This window comes from Tasmannia lanceolata, unplaced genomic scaffold, assembly GCF_043159265.1.
Source record: "Tasmannia lanceolata isolate RefF3 unplaced genomic scaffold, GAP_Taslan_0.1 ptg000002l, whole genome shotgun sequence".
Taxonomy (NCBI): domain Eukaryota; kingdom Viridiplantae; phylum Streptophyta; class Magnoliopsida; order Canellales; family Winteraceae; genus Tasmannia; species Tasmannia lanceolata.
The window spans coordinates 39,618,864-39,625,025 of record NW_027518679.1 but is presented as its reverse complement, the minus strand read 5'-3'; the positions used below and the strand labels follow the sequence as shown (position 1 = coordinate 39,625,025).

Genomic DNA, 6,162 nt, shown 5'->3' with positions numbered 1-6,162 from the left:
TGGTAAAAAAATGGGGGTGAATTCATCCTAAAGGCAAATTTATCGGCACTCGCTAGCAAAATCTTCCTTTTCGTAATGTTTCGTTAAAAACAACGCGAAATGGTAAGCAGATTCACGACAACTGGCCCGCTGCATGTGTTTAGCAGTTCAGGCAAAAAAGGAGGTCCAACTTTTGATTCCATGGAAAATTATATCTCCGCCCCCTTTTGTTTTTTCAGTAGAAAATCGTGAGAATGTTGAAAGAGGGTGGAAATATCACTTTCCTTGAGAATACTATAAAATGACATCTCCACCTCTTCTCTTATTTGAGATTAGGGGGTTGAGAGAAAAAAGAGAGGAAAAGAGGAGATGAGGAAGAAAAAACGATGGTGGAGTTCTCTTCAGATGGTAAGAGTTTAATTGATTCTTGTTTTCACTTTGATTTTTCCCCTCCTTGTAATGCATTTGTTTTTAGCCCATTTTCAATTATTTATTTGTTTTTGTCCAATTTGTCGTCTGATTCTTTCTTTATTATTCATGTGTGAGTGAATGGTATGTAGATTTGTTTTAGCCCACCCAAAAAAAATTATTTGTGTATTTAAGCATGCAGCAACATGTTTTTTAGATTAGATAATAAATAACTCACCTCATGAGATTGGGGAAGAGCCCAAGTTAGAAAAACAGATTACAAATCCCTTTTCACACACTAAAAAGGATAATTTGAAACAACCTTATTCAATTTTTATCTAAAAGGACCTTCAATTTATGATGATATCCTACTAAATTGATCATAATCATATTATTTCCCTCTAAATTTTGAAAAGAAAAGCCATCACATATAGTTTCATATCACATCTCTCTAGATTTGGACTTTAGCTTAGATGGTTTCACATCACACATCACACTGTTACCTTACGTCAGAATTAATTACATGCAGATATGCTTCAATGACCATCCAATACTTTTCATTCTAAGCAAGCTTACATGAGAGTAAATCCTATCTTCACTCACCCTTTTGTTTCTCCCCTACGTTTGGTTGCTGGAATTTTTTTGATTCTTGGGACTTTTGTGGAATTTCCGCAGGAAACCCACGTTTGGTTGGTGGGCCCAAAATAATCCCAGGAACCAAAAATAAGCATGTAGAAGATTTTTTTTCTTCCCAACAGTTCAAGCAACAAAACAAAACATTTTTTTTTTCCGACCATAGTCCGGTCAACCAAACATGGGATTTTTATTTTACCGGGATACTTCCAGGGAGTTTTTTTCCCACCAATCTCCCAGGAAGTTTTTTGTTCCACAAAAATCCCAAGAACCAAAAAACTTCCGGCAACCAAACGGAGCTGGACCCAGAAAGCATGAAAATGAAAAGAGTGTGGAAATATCACTTTCCATTAATAATATTATATAAAGACAATTGGCCATGCCAATCATTTTTTTATTCTTTCGCTGCTCTCTTAAAATTCATTCATTCATTCATTCTAACTAGTTAATTGAAGCTCTAACAAACGAGTTTGAGTAAAAGAGAGATGGTAGAAGTAACTGAAACAAGAGATGAAAATACCATTGTCTTTTTTGTTTCCTTGTGCTTATATGTAAATTCCAATTGACAGGATTAACATGTTGAATGGATCAGGTGATATAGGAAAAAGAGGTACGAATCTAAACTTCTTTGCTCTTTTATATGTGGATGGAGTAGGGTAGATTTCTTTTTTTCTTTTTAACATGATCTGTATAATAAAACCTTCACATCAATGCTAATGCTAAGAATACTAGGGCCTCTTTGGATACGTGCATTAGTCTCGATAAGATTATTTTAATTAGGAGTTCATTATTAACTAGATATCATGCATTCCTTCTAAAAATCTTCTATTCTAATTTTGAGTACAGTTGGAGCTCTAATAATTAATGCTCTATAAATAATAAAAGACAACCCATCTAACCCTAATTCTGAAAGAAGGCTTGCCTGCAAAATCCACTTTTACTATCAGCAATAAAAGGCAATTACCGCAACCCTAGCGTAACCCGAGGTTGCATTATCTCAATCCTAATCCGACCCATTCTGAACCTCTAGTCGGGAAGGCTCAACCCTAATCCAAACTGCCTCTAAATCTCTCAACCCTAATTCAAACCATCGAACTTGATTTCCAAAATCCACCCAGGTTGGTTTTGGATTGTCCTATGGCGAAGAATGAGAAAAATACAAACAAATTAAAATTTTAAAAATCTCAGTAAAAAATTTAGGTTAACGTAGTTGGGATTGGGTTGCCCAAGACCTTAGTCATAACCCAATCGGGTTGTCTTTTCCCAATCCAATCCAAGCCAAAATTGTCTTTTCCCTAGCTACGCTTGAGCCTCATCTAATTCAAGACGGGAAATCTGAAACTCGACCGAACCGCAAAAAGCTTCCATCTATCCGCAAATTGTTTTATAGGCTACTCCCATATAATGTAGTTGTCAATAATGTCACCAACAACCGGTAAGCTTTTAAAAATATTCAGTAGGTCTCAAGTAATCATCTTTGGAATCCAGTTTCATATTTGTAAATAAGCTTTTTTTTTAATCTAATCTTCTTTGCAATTCGCATACTGAGGCTTCCTAGGAAGCCATTAAATACATTTTATTTGCAAATAATCATATTTAACTTCAAGACCATTTGCATATAACAATTTATGCAAATAACTTTGATGGAGATCCAAGAGAGACCCTTAGGCCATGTTTGGCAACCATGATTTTTTTTTTCATGGAATATTGGCTTACCTAGTCCTTAAAAGATAAGCATAGATGGAAAACCTTATGAAAGGTTATCCTAATCTAATACATAATTGTTTACTTGCCTAATCTACACCATCTACAACATCTAACACCCTAGATCAAGTGGTCAGATTTTACTAGATTTAATATACTGACATAAGTTTCTTTTAGTTTAATGTTATTTCTAAACAGTCACAGTTTTTCAACATGATCTGGATAGTTTATCTATTTGGGTTTACTATGGATGACAATAGCCTAAAAGTCACATGCATGTGATGATCCTAGCCATCCAAGCAACTGCCTACAAAATGACAACTAACCAACATTCAAATTTCAACTCAATCCATATGGACACTTGCGTTGCAGAGGGTGGATTCAAATAATGATTCAAACCATCTCTCTTTATGTATATACTAGTGGGACCATCCATGCGATGCACATCATGAAACTTATTTTTATATTGAAAAGAAAAAGAAAAGGGAAAAATTAATAGTAAAATAATAAAAATAAGGGAGTGTTGATATCATTTCCTTGGATATCTAATACATATAAGAGTTGGTATTGGCCATGGGGTTTGATCATTTTCATCATTTCTTTCATTTAACAAATATATATTTAGTACAACTACATGCAAGGTGTATTAATGAATTAGAACTATTTAATTTTGTATTAGATATCCACCACATTTACATTAAAGGTAGTTTCATGTTAAAAAGATTATTATAAATAAGAACTGAGAAAGGCCAATGGGTGTCAACTCTCAGCTCCTCTGTTTTTATTTCAAGATTTAATTTATTTCCACTCACTCATTCTAATTCAATTGCAATTATCTGGTCTGCATCTGGTCTTCAGCATTTCATTTTCCATGTGGACACGTGCTCTAGAGTATTTCTTTTGCCACATTACGATTTCTGTTGGGTTTTCTTTATGGGATTTGAAGATGAATTACTATCGTATTTTATAATTTTCTTATCAAACATGTTCAACAATGCAAGCCTTCCTGAGTATTTAAAGTGTACAGCCATATTCCTGCTTGGGTCTTAACCTTAGGAGATACACAAGAGTAAAATTTCTGTACACCCTCATGTTTGTGTTTTTGAAAGGTTTTAAGTTGGGTTAGGTCTCTTAGGTAGAAGTAAGGTAATGCAGTTACCACCTTGCAATATTACATTATTGCCACTTCAAGCATTCTAATGCGAACCCTATAGGATTATATAAGTGATACTCTTCTTTAATTAACTCTTCTTTAATTTTTTGTGCTATTCAATGACAGATTGTGTACAATCTTGTATAATTCAAAAAAAAAAAGTGCATTATGTACAACCCATCTCTTATATGATCGATTTGCTCTGAATCTAAAGTTCTTTCTTTGTTGCCCTTTTAATTAGGGAGGTGATTTTTTCACCTCCACTGTACGATTATGCGCCCCTCTTTTAAAGTGAATTGTGGCAGACTTTAACTCTTTTTTATGTCAAACCACGTTAAAAGGGGGAGGGTTGGGGGGGGGGGGGGGGGGGGGGGGCGGGGGGGGGGGGGGGGGTGTTGGGGGGCACATAATCCTACAGGGGGGTGAAAAAATCATCTCCCTTTAATTATTATATGCTCGCTGGTAGTTTATGATTTGTGATACTGTGCCTGTACGGAGGGATGTTTCTCTTGGTTTTTCTTCTCTTTTTAAGCTTTGGGTGCTTAAGTTATTTGATTTGGGAGATTGGAATACTTGTTTCTTACTAATCAAATTTACTCAATCCAGGATTGCTACATTGACATTTGCTTTCAAAAGTTCTTGGCCTTATTCACCAAAAATTTTGACTAACGACAACTTCGTTGATATTTTGTACCAGAAACAAAATGAAGCCCCGCCTCAAACTTATGTAGCATTTGGTTCCATTTCATGAATTCCATTTTAGGTCTTTGTGGTCATATTAGCACAGGCTTGATACTCAATTTTAAAAGGGAAGTGATAAATGCGCCCCTTTTCATTACTTGGGACACCCAATTGCAGTGTCTCTATGACTGCAAAGGGGCTGTTGTACTTCACATGTGAGGATTCAACGGATTTGATTGCCTCGTACACTGCTATTGGCTGTCCCGTGTAATGAAAAGGGGCGTATTTATCATTTTTCTCTTAAAAAAATGGAGTTGTTATGGAAATAGCTAACTATGCCTTTAGTTTGGGAAGTGATATATCCGCCCCTTTTGATTTCTTGGGACGCCCAGCAGCAGTGTATCAATGGCTGCAGAGGGACTGATGTACTTAACCTCAGAAGGATTCAATGGGGCTGCATGCACTACAACAAAATCATCAATTACCAGCGGTTTTTAAAACCGCTGCTGTATGTTGGTATTTACCAGCGGTTATTTAGCCGGCCTCTTTTCCATCCTCGTCTGCGATTGGCGAAGGAGACGTGAAACCCTAATTTTTCGTGACATTTAGAAGCCCAAAACTGCCGTCAAACTCTAATCTCCACTGCAGATTGATGAAGGAGATGAAACTGAGGAAGATAGAAGCTTCCATTGCTCTGTTTTTTTAGGGTTCGACCATTCTTTTTCATTTATTTTCTAGGGTTTTGACCACCCCTTTCCATTTTACTCCATCTCCACGCCATCCTGTTTTTGGCCACTGTGAAACGAAGAAGAGGGCATTTGGGGTTAGGGTTCATTCCTTCTGGCCTGAGATCTACACCATCGTTCCAAGCATGTGAGTTCTCCTGATTCCTCTTTTCTTTCTGAAGAAGGGTTTCAAGGTATTGCTTATTAGTTTCAGATCTAGAAGCATTTATTTCATTTTATGTCTTAGATCATGGTAGGTTTTTTTTCCCTCCTCTCTCTTTCTTTATAAATATGTGCCAAAGCTCTGTTTATTGTTTTCACTTTTACCCATTTTCTGATTTTCGATGTAGGGTTCTTTTAATTCATCAGCAATATTGGTTACTTTGAGTGAAATTAGTGAGTTGTTTACTTTTTATATGGATTTGGTTTTTAGGGCTTTTAGTATTTGGTATTGTTTGATCACTATTCTTTTTGTGTGAGTTGCCTGTTTTAGTGTAGTACTCATGCAGAATTATCTCTCGTCCTTTCTCTTTTTTAGATCTGAAGTTTTATTAGATTAGCCTTTTTTTCTTGTAGAAGAAGATATTCCTTCGACGGATTCTCCACAACAATCTGGCCAGGAAAAGGTCAGATCTTGTTTAACTTCGGCCTTCAGTTTTTCGATCTCTGTTTTAGGTTAGAATTTGTTTTGCTTGGTGATTTGGAAATCAATTTTGACAGTTTTATTGGAGTAATTGAGTTGGGACAATTTTTTCATTTGTTGTTTCGGTTCAAATTTGGAATTTTTTGTTAGTTTAGTATAAATTTATTGATTCTTTGCTTTTCCTTGTGTTTTTGATGTTTTGATTTTGGTTGCGTAGTTAGTTATGAATTGTGCAA

The 6,162-nt window shown here is 35.7% G+C and overlaps 1 protein-coding gene across 7 annotated transcripts in view; it reads left to right on the top strand.

The window, feature by feature from the left end:
- Nucleotides 1-242: 242 nt before the first annotated feature.
- Nucleotides 243-6,162, top strand: part of LOC143872124 (uncharacterized) — a 20,742-nt gene continuing 14,822 nt past the window's right edge. For 3 of the 7 annotated variants that reach the window (XM_077376720.1, XM_077376719.1, XM_077376714.1), the window contains exons 1-3: nucleotides 243-387; nucleotides 1,590-1,630; nucleotides 5,860-5,909. The gene's annotated coding sequence lies outside the window, so the exon portion shown is untranslated. Of the gene's footprint in view, nucleotides 388-1,589; nucleotides 1,631-5,561; nucleotides 5,680-5,859; nucleotides 5,910-6,162 lie in introns of those variants that run through there. The other 4 variants (XM_077376715.1, XM_077376716.1, XM_077376718.1 and 1 more) reach the window with 4 other exon arrangements.